Source organism: Desmodus rotundus, chromosome 11 (assembly GCF_022682495.2).
Source record: "Desmodus rotundus isolate HL8 chromosome 11, HLdesRot8A.1, whole genome shotgun sequence".
NCBI classification, from domain to species: Eukaryota; Metazoa; Chordata; class Mammalia; order Chiroptera; family Phyllostomidae; genus Desmodus; species Desmodus rotundus.
This window is the reverse complement of record NC_071397.1, coordinates 18,083,505-18,102,929: the sequence shown is the minus strand read 5'-3', so window position 1 is coordinate 18,102,929 and position 19,425 is coordinate 18,083,505. Positions and strand designations below refer to the sequence as shown.

The 19,425-nt window shown below is 41.5% G+C and overlaps 1 long non-coding RNA gene across 1 annotated transcript; it reads right to left on the bottom strand.

Moving 5' to 3' along the window:
- Positions 1 to 273: 273 nt before the first annotated feature.
- Positions 274 to 8,486, bottom strand: LOC128779497 (uncharacterized). Its single transcript, XR_008425468.2, has 3 exons — positions 7,954 to 8,486; positions 3,150 to 3,295; positions 274 to 366 (listed from the first exon to the last, which is right to left on the bottom strand). It is a non-coding gene; the product is annotated as an uncharacterized lncRNA (long non-coding RNA).
- Between the last annotated feature and the right edge of the window lie 10,939 nt (positions 8,487 to 19,425).

The following is a 19,425-nucleotide window of genomic DNA, read 5'->3' as shown; positions in this document are numbered from 1 at the left end:
ATTAAGTCCAACCTTGAGAAAATATGTGTTCTGAAGAGGCTCTTGAACTCTCAGCCTCGGTAAAGTTAGGCAATTCCAAAGGACTCAGTTAACATCTCAGGTCTGTTGCTTGCAAGGAACACTTGGATCCCATACACAAACAAGACGTTAACTGGATAATAGGCCATAAAAAAGTAGAGCAAAGTGGAGAACACAAAAATCAAGGGCAAAAAGGAATTCACAGTGAACAATTTCTACAAAGACCATTATACTAGGTTTAAACCAGCGAGTGCCCCTGTCTCTAGAATCTTTTTGTATGAATTTACGTTTCTTCGCATAGCTGAAGAAGCGCCTTGACTGCAGTTGATCTTGGTGCCCGTTCGGTGTCTGTAATGGAATTTTTAGAGCACTCATAATAATGTTCCATTTGTTCACTGAACTCACAAAAAACGCATATATGCTATGTACAATACTAAAAACCATTCATATTTCAATTCACAGAGGCAGGGGCTTTGCATAGTAAATTAAGGTTATGAGCTGAGCACTGCAGAAATGTGGCATAGTCAGTTTGGGGATGAAATAATGGCTTATACAGTCTGTGTACACCAGCCATGTGTGTTCCATTGCCATATTCCTGGCCGTGCGCATTTTTATGTTAATGTCATTTTTTCAATTTATTAATAATTTCACAAGCTAGACCACAGGTGGCAAACACAAGGCCCGTGGGATGAATCTGGCCCTCCACCTTGTTTTGTCCAGCCCGGTATCTTGTTTCTACCTGGCAGTAGCTCCCAGCTCCTTGCCCCTAGTTATGAAGTAGTTACATTTATACAGTCCTAAAATTACATTCGGCCCTTTGAAGGCAACCTGGAGGCTGATGTGGCCCCTAGTGAAAATGAGTTTGACACCCCTGAGCTAGACTATATCAAGCTTTTTATTTCAATAAAATCAACATAACTTTCTTTTACTGATGACATTTTTAAATTTAAATTAAATTTTGGGGGGGTAACTTTGGTTAATAACATTGTATAAGTTTCGGGTGTACAATCCCACTATGCATCACCTGTATATTGTGTGTGTGCTCACCACCCAAAGTCCACTTTCCTCTGTTACCACGTATTTGACTTTCTTTAACCTCTTCATCTGCCCCCTACCCCCTTCCCCTTCGGTAAGCACCACACTGTTGTCTGTGTCTGTGAGATTGTTTGTTTGTTCATCTGTGGCTTGTTGTTTTATAGACACACGAGAGTGAAATCATATGGTTCTTGTTATGTGATTATTCTTACTGTGAGCACACCTAATAAATAATCTGACACACTTGTCCACAATGGGCTACATGTGGTGTAAAATCAAAATACGATATTTTACTTCTTTTATTCTCAATTACATTTCAGTTTTACTATGATTTCCTAATAGTATTACTAATTTGTTTTGAATTTTATTAGATAAATCATGGGTCCTTTTCTATGATTAGCTGGATGGTTAGCTCTATTGACATTAATGACCTATAAGTTAAAAAAAACTAAGTTTAGAAACATTCCAGCATCTGAACTTCTGATAATTTCTTGTTATTCTCTAAGAAATAAATTATTTTTGCACCAAAACATAAAAACTAAAAGCACTTACAAATATTCCCCTATTTTTTGTTTCTCTAATTTTATTTCCTTCTGCAAAGCATCATCTGTTAATCAGTTTGAATATTTTTAGAAAAGCATCATCATGAAACATGAAATTTTTATAGCCAAAAAAGTTAAAATTCTTTCAATCTTCAAAACCTTTTGAGTCGCAAATGTCTAATTTTGTTGTATTACTGTTAAGAAGTATGCATGGAAAACAAAATTAAGACAAAGCATCTTAAGAATAAATGAGCCAGTCACAGTGAACCTACTTGCCTTTAGAACATAAATAAACAAACAAAAATTCTTTTGAAATCTTCCGTCATTATGTAAAATAATTCTCCATAATCTGTGTCTTATCCTTTTCCTGAGTTTGGTCTATGTTCTATTAAAATCATTTTTCTTTTATTGCAAATTGGTGGCCATAATGGAGCATCATCAAAGTGTTACAAATGGCATTTTCTTAACTTTCTCACTCATACTTCTGTTTACTAGTTAGTTACTAAAACGTCTAACTTTTTTTCTTCTTTCTTCACAATTCTAAAAACTATTCTTTAGCTGACTCTGAATTTGATGATTGTTCTATTTTAATAATGTCACTCCTGGAGACCCAATTATTTTTAATGGTTGAAATACTGTGTTTTCTAGCCAGCTTTGTAACTGCCCCATAAAATTTTGATCCATTTCTGCATGCATTCTTTCTTCTTTTTCAAACATTGTATCACTTGGTTTTTAGATGCTATATTTCTGAAACTTAATTTTTAGCAGAGATATACAGTATATTCATTTTTAATACAAGGTTTAATTCAAATAGATATAATATATAGTAAATTAGAATTAATTTATATGAATTAGTTTAATTCACATAAATCATAATATTTAATAATCAAATGGACATACTGTTGGTTAAAATGGTGCAGTAGCTATAGAAAACAGTATGGTAGTTCCTCAGAAAATGAAACAGAAAATTACCACATGATCCAGCAATTCCACTTTTGGGTATACAAGATCTGTCCAGAAAAAGTTCATCCATTGTTAACATAAGAGAACGGTTTGCATGTTCATTGATATAACCTGGCAGCCAAGAAGAGTGGGCTGGAATGCCCATGCATGACCAACGACGACCTCACTGTTCTAGTCCGTGGGGGCAGTAGATGCCATTGAGTGAGCATGTGTACTGTGTGGCCATTGCATTCAAAATGACTGAGTGAATAGAGCAATGAATCTGCATCAAATTTTGCATTAAGCTTGGACATTCCTCCAGGAAAACTATTCAGAAGGCCACAACTATGGGTAACCAGTGATTGGCAGCCACTTCACTATAAATGGCCTGCTCATGCATCACATCTCGTGTAGAGTTTTTTGGCGAAACATCAAATCACCCAGGTGACTCAGCCCTCCTACACCCCAGATTTGGCGCCGTCTGACTGCTGGCTTTACCCAAAACTCACCTTTGAAAGGGAAGAGATTTCAGACCATCAATGAGATTCAGAAAAATACATTGGGGTAGCTGATGGAGATTAGGAGAACTGTGTGAGGTCCCAAGATACCTACTTTGAAGGGGACTGAGGCATCATTGTCCTGTGTACAATGCTTCTTGTATCTTGTATCTTCTTCAATAAATGTCTCTATTTTTCATATTACATAGCTGGATACTTTGTGAAAAGGCTGCGTACACCCCAAAGAATTGAAAGCAGGGTCTGAAAGAGATATTTGTACAAGCATAGGCATAGCATGATTATTCACAAAAGCCAAAAGATGGAAACAGCCCAAGTGTCCATCAGTGGATGAATGGGTAAACGAAATGTAGGACAATAGTATTATACAATAGGTATAATCCAGCCTTAAAAAAGAGAAAACTCTGACACATGTCACCACATGGATAAACCCTGAGGACGTTATGCTAAGTGAAATAAGCCACTCACAAAAGGATACCCCATAAGATCCCTCTTACATGCGGTATCTCAAGTAGCCGAATTCGTAGGGACAGATGGGGAGAAGAGTGATTTCCAGGGGCCAGGGGCAAGGCGTGGGAAGGGACATGGGCAGTTACTGCTCAAGGTCAGAGAGTTTTCGTTTGCAAGATAAAACATTCTGAGATTGTTTGCACGACAATGTAAATGTTCTTAACACTACTGAACTGTACACTTAAACAAGGTTATGATGGTAAATTTACCTTATATGTATTTTACCACCATTTAAAAATGTATTTAATTTATTAAAACTATAATACATATCAATAATTACAAACAGCATAAAATGGCACACCAGGTTTCCAGACAAATTGGTGTAAGAAAAAGTAGTGAAATATATTCCTTATATAAAGATATGCAAAAACAGCAAACTACTTATCAGTATTTTAAGTAAATAAAGTGTAGAAGTTTCCTGGTAAGTTTGTTATTCTTCTGGTTAAAAAATATTTTTTAAGAAATGTCTGATTTTGATTGTCTCATTTCTGAAAAGTAAGACATATTAATATATAAAATTTGCACACATTACCTGAGTTCTCTTAATATTTTAAAAGCACACAAACATGTATTTGGAATAAAAGTTCCCCTCTCACTCTGCAGTGCTGTGGGCTACATTCTACGGAAAGAGCTCGTCCACTTCCATCGGGAGGTGACACTGCCACAACTGTCAGGGGAAAATGCAAACGAGACGCCTTTTTGCTTCCTTGCACCTGCACCCCAACTGGCATACCTCTCAGGGTCATGTCAGCTCAGGGTCAGAGTCTGTGTTAAATGTTCATGTTTTGTTCATCCTGGATTTGTGCATTGATTTTAATTTTTTAAATATTGCATTAATATTATTTATCCTGCTTACTGAGTGTTCAGTTCTCCTAAATTCTGTGCCTAAGGTGAGTACCTCACAGTTGCTTTGTCCAACTGAAGGCGAATTTTGTGTTGTTCCAGTCTTGGGCAATTATGAACACAGCTGCTATACACATTCGAGTAGAAATTTTTGTGAGAATGTATGCTTTCATTTCACTTGAGGAATTATCTAGGGATAGAATTTCCTTATTGTACGTAAAGTATGCATTTAACCTTATTAGAGACTGTCAACTGTTTTTCCAAACTGGCTATAACATTTTGAATTCCCACCCACAGATTATGAAGTTCCGAGTACTCTGAATCCTTGTCAGCACTTGATATTGTCAGGTTCTTATAAATTTACCTGAGTCGTTCTAGTAGGTTGATAGCATTATCACATTGTACTTTCAACTTGCATTTCTCTAATGCAAATGACTATGGTTTATCCATATAGTGTTTGTTTTTTTTTTAAGTGTATCTTATTGGTGATGTTATTACAGTTGTCCCAATTTTTCCCCCTTTGCTCCCCTCCACCTGGTACCCTTCTTCTCTCCAGCATTCCTCCCCCCCCACCTTAGTTCATGTCCATGGGTCATGCAAGTAAGTTCTTCAGCTCCTCTATTTCCTATGCTATTCTTTACTTCCCCCTGTCTATTTTGTTCCTACTAATTATGCTTTTTTATCCCTACATTATTTTCCCATTCTCCTTCCACCCCTTCCCAGCTGGTAACCCTCCAAATGATCTCTCTATATCTATGATTCTGTTCCTGTTCTGGTTGTTTGCTTAGTTTTTTGTTTGTTTGTTTGTTTGTTTTAATTCAGTTGTTGCCAGTAGTGAATTTGTTGCCTTTTTAATGTTCTGGTTTTTATCTTCTTCTTTTTCTTAAATAAGTCCCTTTAACATTTCCTGTAGTAATGCTTAGTGGTGGTGAACTCCTTTAGTTTTACCTTGCCTGGGAAGCACTTTATCTGCCCTTCCATTCTAAATGATAGCTTTGCTGGATACAGTAATCTTGGTTGTAGGTCTTGCTTTTCATCCCTTTGAATACTTCTTGCAAGTCCGTTCTTGCCCACAAAGTTTCTTTTGAGAAATCTGCTGACAGTCTTATGGGAACTCCTTTGTAGGTAACTCTCTGCTTTTCTCCTGCTGCTTTTAAGATTCTCTCTTTAAATTTAGCCTTTGGCATTTTAATTATAATGTGTCTTAGTGTGGTCTTCTTTGGGTCCAACTTGTTTGGGACTCTCTGTGCTTCCTGGACTTATATGTCTATTTCCTTAACCAAATTAGGGAAGTTTTCTTTCATAATTTTTTAAAATAAGTTTTCAATTTCTTGCTCTTCCTCTTTTCTTTCTTCCATCCCTATGATTCAGATGTTGACATGTTTGGAGATATCCCAGAGGTTCCTCATCTTATCCTCATTTTTTAATTTCTCATTTCTTCTTTTTGTTCTGGTTGGTTGTTTATCTCTTCCTTATGTTCCAAATCATTGGTTTGAATCCCAGATTCCTTCCCTTCTCTGTTGGTTTCCTGTGGGTCATTCTATATTTCACTTAGTGTGACCATCATTTCTTTCTTTCTGTTTTTGCCATACAAGGAGTTCTCCGAGCATCCTGATAACCAGTATTTTGAACTCTACATCTGATAGGTTGGATATCATCATTACACTTAGTTCTTTTTCTGGGGTTTTGTTCTGTTCTTTCATTTGGGCCATGTTTCTTTGTCTCCTCAATTTAGCAGCCTTCCTGTATTTGTTCCTATGTATTAGGTAGAGTTGCTTTTACTCCCTGTTTTAGGAGTATGGTGTATGCAGAAAAGGCACCTGTAAATTGTGAGGAGCAGAGCCTTAGGTAATTGCTAGGGTGAGGCAACCACTTCACTGCTTTTTGGCTGCATGGGGAGGGCTCCGAGAGGAGACAATGTTGCCACCTGGCTTCTGGCAGTTTGTCCAATGCTTGCCCCATTTCCAGTTACTTTGCCCCTTTTCCGAGTGCAACTGGTGCCCTTCCAGCTGCTGCCCCCATGGTGAATCCTGGAATGGGTGGGTTTGCAAACATTCTAAGACTGCGCTGGACGTTTAGGCAGTGAAAATCCAGCACTTTCTTCCACTACACCAACCCCCACTAGTTTTTGCAGCCACAGCTAAGGGGGATCTATCTTCCCAGGGCTGGAACCCAGGGCTGGAACCCAGGGCTGTGCAGCCTGGCTCGGGCTTGGGATCACTTGCTCCCAAGGTATTCCTCCCAACCGTTCTGCCCCTGCTGCCTTTCTAAGCCACACCACCTCTCCGCCCCATCTCTCAAACTCTGCCTCTCCTACCCGGCTGGATGAATGTGTCTTCTTTAAATCCTTGGTTGTCAGACTTCCATACAGCTCGGTTCTCTGATGGTTGTGGGTGTTAATTAGTTTTGAGATCTGGTTGTAATTCTTTCTATGGTTGTGCAAGGGGGCAGAGCATGTGTCCCTATGCCTCCACCCTGACCGTCCTCCCTGTAGTGTTTTATACCATGTGCCAAGTGAAAGTATGGTACACGTACCTGTGTTTAAAAAGACATGTTTAAAAAGCAAGTTGCAGAATATCACGTGGTAGGATCATGTTTGTGTAAAGAAACATATGTACGTACACGCAACCGAAAGGTCTTAGAGGAGTGCACATGAATTGGTAACCATGTTTCTGTTAGCAGGAAAAGAGGAGACTTTCACTTAACAACTTTAGGATAGTTTGAGTTTTTTATAAGCATGTGTTACTTTAATGGCTAAAACCTGTCTAAAAATAATAAATAAAATCCATGCCTCTTATGGGAAAATTGTATAAAAACCCATCCAAAAAAAAAAACCTCAGCAATTTTCTCATCTCTAGAGTCCAAACCAGTCACGTTCCTTACATGGAATCTAAGGCATACATGGGCACCAGCAGGGATGCAATGGGATCTCAAGAAATCTCTGTGTTGGCTGAGGGTAGCTTAGCAGTTCCCGAGGCAGCAGCCCACAGAGAGGCAGCATCTTGCAGATGTGCGGAAGCAACATCACCTATGCCAAGACAGGAAGGGGAAGGTAAAGGGCCCTGACAACTAAATCTGTCCCTTTTTACCTAGAAAAATCAAAGCTGTTTCACCAGCCTCATCTAGAGGAATTCTGCCTATAAAGTAAGCCACGGGGCCACCCCTAGTGTCCACAGTGAGTGGACTGTAGGAGGTGTAGCTAGCTATTGGCTTAGTCAGCCAACAGTGTCTGCACACTGGGAAATACACATCACACACACTCGCAAAGTGGGGTTTTTAGATGCTGTCCAAGAATATCTGACATATGGCTCCTTGAATGCCTATTTACAAACAACTTCAAAGTAGTGAGAAAAGAAACGAGTGGGCCTAAAAAACAGAACAAAGAAAACATATTTTCTGGAAGATAAGTACAATTGTCCTCATCAGAAATCTTTGTGGAAAATAACATTTTTTTCCACAGGAGTATTGTCAATGCATTGCTTTCCCATGTTGGGCCCTCTTCCTTTCCCCCTCCTCTGCGAGAGTCTGAGAACAGTAGCATACATTACCAGAAAATAAGAACGTTGCAATTCCGGGACGTAAGCAAAGGCTGCTATGTTCACACTGTGCTGGACACGGGAGTTTTCAGTCCACCTGAGGAAGCAAGAAGTATAGGTATTGAACAAAGAGGAAACTGTGCCTGCTGCAACGGAATCTCGTGCCAGCCAGACTGTGTGGTTCCAGACGCCATAGGTTAGGACGGAAAGGGGGCAGCTCCAGCGGCAGCTGATCAGCAAAGTCTCCTCGCATGTGAATTCTGAGTTTTTCTGATGGAGTCTCTGTCCCCCCTCTTCCTTTTCTCCTTTATTTTCAGGATCACACTTGTCCCAATTTACAGGCAGAGAGAGTGACATTTGAAACTTCTTCTGGACCCAGCTTCCCTGTAAGAATAGGAAACTACAAGTTATATACTCTTCCAGTCACAAAGAAGGGAAAAAACCTTACGCTATTGTATCCTTTATTCTTTTGAAATCAGAGCTTCTGAGGAAAATTGCATCTCCTTAAAACAAAAGGCTTTGTCCGGGATCTAATGAACACATGCACACCAATGAGTGGTTTTCAAATAATTCCTCCCAGAGAGGTGAGCCTTCTTTGCCCTGGGTGGTCACATGAGTAACAGTTTTAGGCGAACACGGAACAAGAAAGCAGGCATTGTCCTGGGATCAGGATGGAATCCGAACTTTTGTGTTTCAGTCAAGCCTGAGACGCCTGTTATATAAAACTGAACACTGAGAACACAGTGGATCTATCTGAGTGAGTCCAGGGCCTTCTGGGAGGCAAGACACTGAAGTTTTAACCACCTTCAGTTCTCTGATGTGTGAAGATAGGGAGCTATTAAGGTGGACTAGAATGGCTCTGAAATTCAGTTAACTCTAGGATAGCAGAGGTCAAAACGAGTGAGCGAAGTTCATTCAGGTCAAGGGCCCCAGAGGCAATAGGGAAGGAATGCGTTAAACATAGATTCTGCTGATGCTGGAACGCCTGCCTCCTGGTCAGCCAGCAGCGCATGGTGTTTGTGACCCGAGAAACAGGAGCTGAGCATGGGATTGTGAAAGAGGCAACGATGCACCTGTAATCAAGGCCCAGAACCGAGGGCTGGGATCTCCCACCTACGGACAATGAACGGGGGTGCCGGGAGTTGACCAGGAGCCACCATTTCAGAGTGCACCTTCCTCATCTGTAGACTGAGGAGGACTCGTTGTTCCGAACAGTGTGTGTGTGATGGGGCTGGGGCTGGCGGGGGGGGGGGGGGGGAGGGGGGGGAGGAATGAATGGCAACAGCTGCTATATAATTTATGGAAATTAGACAAGGGCCCTTTCAGACTTCAGGAGTACTGTGATGTTAGGGGGTTTTATTTCAATAATTCATAGAAAGGGACCTGAAAGGAGGACTGTTAGACTTCCTATTAACCTGGCAACTGGGGGTCTTCAGCTATCTTGAACTTAGTACGAAAATCTAAAAGAATGCAATTAACTATACTTAAATTCATGAAGCAGGTAAAGCCAGTTACACATATAACAGAACCCTTATCTGAAACACTATTTAAAGCAATATCAATGGCATTGTAATTTAGTGGTTAAAGGCACAGACTTTGAATCTAGACAGGCTGAGGCCAAGTTTTAGTTCTGCCACTTATATTAGAGGTAATCCTGGCAGCATCAGCAAAGGAGTAAGGAAATAGAATAGGAAAGGGAAGGAAGCTAATAGAGGGTATTACCAAGCCAACTATCACAGGGGGCAATGGTAACACAATCTTGCTGGAGAATCCTGGGAGACAGAACAGAGAGTAGCTCAGAGCCCCGCCAGGTGCTAGGAAGCTGGGGTATTTATTCACCAACCTCTGTCCACCATTGGCCCAGGGTTCTTCCTGGGGGCATTAACTCTCTGGCCCTCTGGCCAGTCCCACATGCTGCTGACTGGGCACGCCCCAAGACCAAACAAAGCTCTCAGGTAGACAGTCTCAGGCATTCACAGTGAGCGGGCTAGAGCGTGTAGATGGGAGTGTCAGGAGACATCACAGTGGGCCACTGACCACAGAGCCACCAGAGTAGCAAGGAAGTTATGAAGGTAGCACAACTTTCAGAGATGTTACCACATTCTACCTTCACTACAAACCCAAAAGACAGGTTTTACTATCCCCATTTTTCAAGGATGAAACAGGATAAAAGTCATTAGATGTCTTGCTGAAGTCACAGTTAACTGCCACAGCAAGCACCTGAGCTTGGATTTTGTTCCTGAACACCGCTTATAAAGAAAACGAACTACAGCGAGCCATTGTATCAGCTGAGCCTAAAAGGATGGAAAATTATTTGCCCATGAGAATAACCAAGCCATTGCCAAGTGGAAGAAACCTCCTCTTGCAGAGTTACTAAAGGACAGTCCACATGAGAACAAGAAGGCAAAGATATGTAGAATCTGGTATTGGAAGTATGTTTTGTGATAATGGGTTGTGAATTCTAGAGGAAATGTAGAAGGGTTTTAGAAGTTGGGGGTGGGATGGGCATAGACTACAGAACAAAGAAGGGGTACACAGAGCCCTGTTCGATTCCTAGATTTGCCTCCTTTCCTGTCACCTCCCCTCTCTCACTCTACCTCCACCATCCTGACCTGCTGGCTGCCCCTTGACCTCTCTAGCCATGCTCCCTGCCCAGGTGTTTCCACCGGCTATTTGCTTTGCCTGGAGTGCTCTTCCCTCACTTAGCCACTTGGCCGAGTCACTTACTTCCTTCAAGCCCTCGTTCAAAAGCCTCCTTCTCAGGGAGGCCTAACTACCCTGGCCACCCTATCCAGGCCTTCTCATGTCCTGACCATGCACCTCGCCTCACACTCTTGGTCCCCTGTTCTAATTTTTTGTATTTTCCTTCACACTTACCGCCTTCTACTTCCTCTAGAGTTACTCATTTCCTGTGTGCATTCCGTGTCTCTTCTTGGTAAAATCTAACCTCCACAAGGGCAAGCCTCTTTGTTTTTGTTTTTGTTTTTGTTTTTGTTTTTGTTTTTGTTTTCCACTGATGTATCCCAAGCACCTAGAGCTGTACCTGGCCAGTAGCCAGTGCTCAATGAACATTTGTTGAAGAATGAATGCAGGGATGAATGAATGCCAACATTCATGTCAGCCCACAAAGGAACAATCAGGGTGCCATTCCACGCATTCACCGTGACCTAAGTCCCGTGCTTCCAAAGAGAAAGAAGAGACTTCATTTCCCATTTCCAGGCTGCATTAAGTACTAGCCCACCTAACCCTACTCCCACCCAGTTGTGACAACTCAAACCTCTCTAGGCATTGTCAAATGTCCTTCAGGGGCAAAATCAGCCCAGGTGACCATCATTGTTCTAGCTTATCCTCCAGGTCTCAACTTAAATGCCACATCCTCTAAGAAGCCTTCTCTGATTACTTAAAGTAAATCCTCTGTTATTCTATCACCTCAGACCTTTCCTCAATAGACATTTGTACAATTCATAATGATATACCTATTATCTTACTTACTTGTTTAGTGTCTCACACATTCTATTGGAAGCCCAAGGAGGCCACAACTGTGCACATTTCGTTTGCTGTCATACTCACAGCAGGTAGCACAGCACCTAACACACACCCACAAAGATCCTCAGTTTAAATTGGCCAAGTAGGTATTTTATACTAATGTTTCAGAGGATTGTGAGGTTAGATATATTTTGTATCCAAAGCCCAAACCTATGCAAGGGTAGGTATCTATACTCTGGGATGGGTGATGAGTAACTTTTTTTGGTTACAGCATTTGTTAAATGTGTGTCATGGAAAGAACACTGGGTATAACATCAAACAGTTTTTATGCTTTGGACTCAGGGGGATTGGATGCAAAGCCCAGTCCTTCTACTTACCAGCCCCAGGTAATCACTTCACTTCACTGACCTGCAGTTGTCTGCTCTGTAAGGAGTAGGGATGCTGTTTGCGAGGTGTCTGTCACATAGCACCTGCTCAGTAACATGGCAAGTGTCATTACATATTTTTCTTAGTAATAATATCTACAGTAACTTCATCCTGTGAATCCTGGGCCTTAGCAACCCAACCACACTCAGCTATTGCCACTCAGCCTCTAACTGAGAAGCTCAGTCCTTAACAGCTAAGTCAAGGTTATTAGAGATCTTGCAAATGGGGAGGGTGTGTAGTTCCTCTTCCAGACCCCATCCTGAGTCTTGAGCCCCCAAAACGTCAATCTTTCCCTCCCGCAGATATCTTTGTGTAATTTGGCTTTTGCACAAATTTCCTGGCTTGCACTCTAGCTTCTGTTGCAAGACAAACTTTCCCCTAAGATCCACCCATTTTTTAAAAAGATTTTACTTCTTTTTAGAGAGAAGGGAAGGGAGGGAGAAAGAGAGGGGGAGAAATACCAATGTGAAAGAGAAACATAGCCTCTCGTATGTGCCCTCACTGGGGACTGAACCTGCAGCCGAGGCATGTGCCCTGACCGAGAATGGAACCAGAGACCTTTCGCTTTGTGGCCCGATGCCCAACCAACTGAGCCTCACCGGGCAGGGCGAGATCCACCTATTTTGTTAGGGTTCAAACTCTCTCCTAGTTTTTTCTGGCCCTCTCTCTATGCCATAACCACAGGTGATCCAACAGCACAGAACAACCCAAGCCACAGTGACAATTCTAACATCAGCACTACCTAGAAACTCCTAAGCTGCCCCTTACCCGTTACTGGGTATTAGACCAAATACTGGCCTGATTGGCCTGATTTGAGCATAAGCTCCCCTCTGGAGAGTAGAATATCGACTGCTGATGCACACTCCGAGCTGGGATAAACTTGAGGAAAAGGCATGTGGATTATTTGGAGAGAAAAGGAGCGGTAGGGTATGCGGTTGGAAATTGCTGCATCACAGTCCCCCCACACATCCATTCCCTGCCTTCTCCCCTCCCCTCATCGGCTGCAAAGGCCTCAGGGGATCTTCAAGCCAGGAGAAAATGACATCTGTGGCAAAGTCATTAGAACACACAGGTGGCTGCGACAAGAGTTAAACATAGCCCTCACTATTCCTACCCTTCTGAAAAATTGAGTTCGTGTCAAGACCGAGGTCGCAGCCTCTGAAGGCCCGACAGTGGTTCTGGCAGTGTTCCAGCACACTCTTCCTTGTGCTGAATTTCCCAAGGTGGGGCTGACATAAGCTAGTAAAAATTTAAACCCTCTTCTGATTGAGTAACATGTTAATGCCAGTCAAAGAGAACCTGTTGACATATCTGGCCGCCTAGGCTAGAGAGCAAAGAATAGGAGCAATTATCCTTGGCTTCTAGCTAACTTTCCTTCCTCCAGCTCCACGGTCAGCAAACAAACATTTTCTGTAAGGGGCCAGATAGTAAATATTTTAACCTTTACAGTCCACATATAACCTCCCTTCTTTCTTCTCTTCCTTTTACTTCTTCTACTTTTTGTTAAATCCTTTAAGAATATAAAAACTATTCTTAGCTCCTGGGTCACACAGAAATAGTTCTGTCCCCCACACAGGCCGTAGTTTATTGATTTGGCTCCAAACCAACCACTCAGAGATATCTCTGTAATGACCTTCAAACTGAATTTCAAGCCACAGTCCACTTATTTTATTTGGGTTATTGTACTCATTAGTAGAGTTTCCATTACCTCTGAATAAACTTCCTAGCTTTTATGAAAACTCATAAGTTATTGGTAATTCATTGACCTTATATTTAAGATTTGTGCATTTTACGATATGAAAGTTATAGCACAATTTTTTTTTAATTTTAAAATATTATTAGTGTGCATCTATGGATTTAATGTCCATTTGTGTCGATCTTGCTTACATTTTATTCCCGGATTCACGCCTGTGTGTGCTGTGTAGAAAAGGAGAGACAGGAAGTGGATGGTGGTGGAGGGAAGACGGGAGGAAGAACATTATTGAACACAATACCCCAGGGCTGTAAACTAAGATGGCTCATAACTGAATGGCCAGATTTCTTGAAAAACACCTGTTACACAGGTAAAATGAGGCATCTGTGGGTGCCCCGTTCCAACGAACAAATATGTTCCCGTGAGAATCCTGGAATTGCTGGCTCTGTGGTTACTGGGTTCTCTCCAGTCACCAGTCACCTAGTATGGTATTAAGGCAGGAATCCCTGTCAGACCTGTCGGGGATGTGACTTTGGAAGCTGCGACCAACTAGGCTGCAAAGCCACGAGGTTTCCAATATTCAATTTAATGACATTTTAATCTGCACAATAGCTCTATGAGGTTTCATAAAATGAAAAGCACTGCAGAGCTGCATGCAAAACATAATTATTGACAAACCTTAAGAGTGGAGGAGAGAAGGGTGGTGGACTTCCCTGAGGAGCGAATGAGAAGTTTAGAGACCAGGTAACCACCTGACTCTGGAAATGACAGAGTCAGTGACAAAGCTGCAGGAATGAGATTTAGTGTGTCCCATCAAAGTCCCCAGAAGGAATGCAGTCAGCCTCCTGGCTGAGGTTTCCAGTCATCATGCAGCCTCAGGCAACCTGAGACAGCAACCCCCACCCTGTTGGGGCGATGAAATTGCTTCCATGTTGACAAGAACCTTTCCACTCCAGGATGATTCCGAATCAAACACAGAAATGTTTTCGATAATCAAAGCCATATGTTGCTCTATTGAGACTAGAGTGTGTGCGCAAATTTAGTGTTTTCTGCATTGAGAATATTTAGGAGAATTAAGTCTATCAGAGTCTCAGCCTCCTAATTAGAATTTCAGTGTGTAATTGAGTACTCAATACAGATTTGTTGTTTTTGGTTAAAATCTTTTGAATTTGGGAAATAGCCCTGAGACCTTTAAGAGGATTTTAAGTTTGTTACCTTTATAAGTTTAATGTGTTGGTTTTACAAAAATTATTTAAGCACTTGTGAAGGTTTTTGCATCAAAACAATTCTTAAAGATAAAGAACTGAAATATATTAAATTGAAAGAGCAGTGTAAAATGTTAGAAAATTTTTAATTAATAAATTTTAATACATAGTACCAAATATTAGTCAAAGATACTTCCAAGTGATTGGAGAACTTTGCTTAGTTTACAGATAAAATAAGATTTATAAGCTGAATTTTAATTCACACCGGTGTGGCCAAATCACACCGACCAAGGCATCAGAGTTAGCATTAGCTCCCAGAGAAGTGGGGCTGTGATGGAGCCCAGGTCGGCACACTGAGTTTAACAATCCTGCTACCTAAACAAAGATTAAAAGATAAACTGGGAAAGAGCTCTCTCTAGAATCAGCAGCTCAATCAAAAACACTCCTTGCAAAGAATAAACAAATGGGACCTCATAAAAATAAAAAGCTTCTGCATGGCTAAAGAAAACAGCACCAAATTACAAAGAGAACCAACAGTATGGGAAAACATATTTGCCAATGATACCTCAGACAAGGGCCTGATCTCCAAAATATACAAAGAACTCACACGACTCCACTCCAGGAAGACAAACAACCCAATTAAAAAATGGGCAAAGGACTTGAACAGACACTTCTCCAAGGAAGACATACAGAGGGCCCAGAGACATATGAAAAGATGCTCAGCATCACTAGCCATCAGAGAGATGCAAATTAAAACCACAATGAGGTATCATCTCACACCAGTCAGAGTGGCCAACATAAACAAATCCACAAACAAATGTTGGAGAGGATGTGGAGAAAAGGGAACCCTCGTGCACTGTTGGTGGGAATGCAGACTGGTGAGGCCACTGTGGAAAACAATATGAAATTTCCTCAGAAAACTAAAAATGGAACTGCCCTTTGACCCAGTAATTCCGCTGCTGGGATTATACCCTAAGAACACTGAAACACCAATCCAAAAGAATCTGTGCACCCCAATGTTCATAGCAGCACAATTTACAATAGCCAAGTACTGGAAGCAACCGAAGTGCCCATCAGCAAACGAGTGGATCCAAAAACTATGGTATATTTACACAATGGAATTCTACGCAGCAGAGAGAAAGAAGGAGCTTATACCCTTTGCAACAGCATGGATAAAACTGGAGAGCATTATGCTAAGTGAAATAATCCAGGAAGTGAGGGACAAATACCATATGATCTCACCTTTAACTGGAACATAAGCAATAGAAGAAAAAAGCAAACAAAATATAACCAGAGACATTGAAGTTAAGAACAATCTAACAATAGCCAGGGCGGGGGTGGGGGGTGGGGGTGGGGACAGTGGGTAGAGGGGATTACAGGAACTACTATAAAGGACACATGGACAAAACCAAGGGGGAGGATGGAGAGGGGGGAAGGAGGTGGGTTCACCTGGGGTGGGGTGGAGGGATGGGGAGAAAAGGCATACAACTGTAAGTGAATAACAATTAAAAAAAAAAAAAAGTTGAGCAGCTTTCTAAAAGTATAGATTCAGTTACTCTTCAGATCTCCTGAGTCAGAGTCTCCCTGGGTAGGATCTAGGATTCTGTGTTTGTGACAATCTTCTCCCAGTGATTCCGTCTGGGAACCTCTGGTCTGCACCACCCACTTTGACACTGAGCCTACCTTACCTTGCGTAACTATTGTCTTATTAATGTACCACCATCTTTCCTCAAAGTGAAAGACCCTGTGTCACTTTGTTAGCATAGGTAGCTAAATATTAATAAAGGAAGGATGCAAAGGGAATCAGACATTATTAAGCATAGTCAACTAGGGAGCATAAGCCTGATTAATCAGGAAGTTACAACTTCACACACTCCCCAGGGAACCACCAGTCCAACTGCAGATTACTGAGGAGGGGGATCAACAATAAAGGGAGAGGTAAGCACATGTGCAGTAGAAGCCACAGCGGTGAACAGGGGAGGTGCTTCTATAAGGCATGAGTAATGGGAAGCAAGATGGTGACCATAGAGTTCTGTCTGTCTAGCCTGGAAGAGGAATCAGATTAGATAGGGGACATGAAGCCCTGAGGTTAGCGGGTAGACCTATCCGAAGCCTGCAAAAGCTTGAGAAGTTGACTGGTTATTTTGAAAAAGCACCTGGTGTCCCTCTCTCTCCCTCTCCTGGTAACACTGGCTAGCTAGCCCTGTTGGTGCTTTCTCTCTCCATAGCAACCATGTGGCCCTAGCAGCTGAGGTGGCAGTGGGTGGACTCCTAACGTAGGCTCCAAGCAGGAGCCTGGGTACAGCAGCATAGGAAGGGATTACAGACAGGAATAAAAAAATAAAAAATAAAAAATAAAAAACACTCCTTGCCTGTAGTCATGAGTCTGGAGATCTGTGTACATATTTTGTTTTACAAAAGCAGATATTCATTCATGAGGCAATGAATGTGAGGTTTGAAAACAGAAATAAAAATTTATAGCTAATGATTTAAATGTGTTTCATGGCTCACACTTTAAATACACTTAAAAGTAGTCTTGCTTCTGCTTTACGAAGAGGACACTGAAACTCAGAAATGTGAAATGGTTCATGAGTGATGGCAATGTGTTACCCCTACACTGTACACCTGAAACTGTAATAACATAACATTGAATGTCAAATGTAGTTAGTTAAAAAAAATTTTTAAGTTTAAAAGATAAGTTGAAGTGGTTATGTATCATGTAAGCACCAAAGACAAATGAGTCTTTTTAAGGGAAACTGAAGCAGGTGGGGTCAGGGGTTGCTGTCAGAACTGCTGCCTACAGGTGTCCAAGCATGTTTATGGCGGGTTCCCCAGAGCAGTGCTTCAGACAATCAGTTACTCTGTCCTCGATGACAATTCTTGTGAACTGTGTCTCAGAACCTTCCCCTAAAGTGTGTGGAGCGGGCAGAGCATTTATCCACGGACTCCTTTCCCCCATTGGTCAAGGGGGGCCCCATGGAATGTTATTAACTCCTCTGTCCTATCCCCGCCCATATGCCCTGCCCCTCCTCAGCTCCACACTGCAGTCTCGCACACGTGTGAGTTCCAAGAAGGTTTCTAGGGGCCTTGTCGTGAGGGAATCACAAAAGACCCCAAACAGGATTTGAGAGGCCTGGGGTGGTAGGTGAAGCACTATTCAGCGGCACCTGCATGAAACACGTTGATGCCTACGCAGAACTGATCACTGGAGCTGTGGCTGGAATTAGAGAGGAGGCCAAAAGGATGTGAAGTGACACAGAAGTGTCCATTATCTGAGCGTTCAGTCAAGGGGATTAGAGGAGCGGACGTTCATCCGGTGCTCCGCTGCACACGGCACACACCCTGGTGTACGCTGCACCGACGGGGAAGAGGAGTCTCACTAAACAAAGATGCCAGATGGGGCAGCAAAGGCTCTGGTTTTTCCTCACCAGGTGTTGCCTTTCAGGCTAGAATCTTAGTTCAATTGTTCGAAAGTTTAAAACAAACATAAAAAAACAAAAGGCATCCAAGTTGAAAAAGAAGTAAAATGATCTCTGTTTGCAGATGACATGATCTTACACACGGAAAACTCTAAAAACTACACACACACACAATTGTTATAGCTAATAAAAGATTTTAGCAAAGTTGCAGTATAAAAAAAATCAACACATAAAGGTCAATTGCATTTCTATATACTAGCAATGACCAATCTAAAATGGAAATTTCAAAAAATAATGCCATTTACTATAACATCAAAAAGGATAAAATACTTAGGAATAAACTTAGCCACGGTGGTAAAAAAGATTTGTACACTTAAAGCTGCAAAATTGCTTGAAAAAAATCAAAGAAGATTAAAAAAATGGAAAGATATCCCTTGCTCATGGGCTGGAAGACAGTGTTATTAAAATGTGCACACTTCCTAAAGTGATCTATAGATTCCATGCAATGGCTATCGAAATCCTAATGGGTATTTTGCAGGAAAAGAATAAAACATCTAAAATGTATATAGAATCATAAGGGACTCTGAGTAGCCAAAATGATCTTGTAAAAGAACAAAGCTGGAGGCTTCATGCTTCCTGATTTCAAACCATACTAAAAATCAACGGTAATCAAGATGATGTGGTACTGGCATAAAGGCGGATATACAGACCAACAAAACAGAATAGAAGGCCCAGAAGGAAACCCTTGCATATGTGGCCAGATAATTTTCAACACAACTGCACATGGGGAAAGGGTAGAGCCTTCAATCAGTGATGTTGGGAAAACTGGATATCCACATGCAAAAGAACAAAATTGAACACTTACACCAAATAAAAAAAATTAAAAACTAATTAAAGACATAAATGTAAGACCTGTAAGACCTATAACACTCTGAAAAGAAAATATAGGGGACGGGCATGCCTCAGATTTTCAGGGGAGGAGGTGATGCATAATTTCTTTTGCCTTTGTTTGGCTGCCTACATGTAAAAGAAAAGAAAAGGAAGGAAGGAAGGGAGGGAGGGAGGAAGGAAGGAGGGAGGGAGGGAGGGAGGGAGGGAGGAAATAGAAAATATAAGAGAGAAGACTCAAGACATTGAATTTGGTGATAATTACTTGGATATGATGCCAAAAACACAGGCGACAAAAGCAAACTTAAAAACTTCTGTGCAGCAAAGAAAACAATCAACAGAATAAAAAGGCAATTTGCAGAATGGG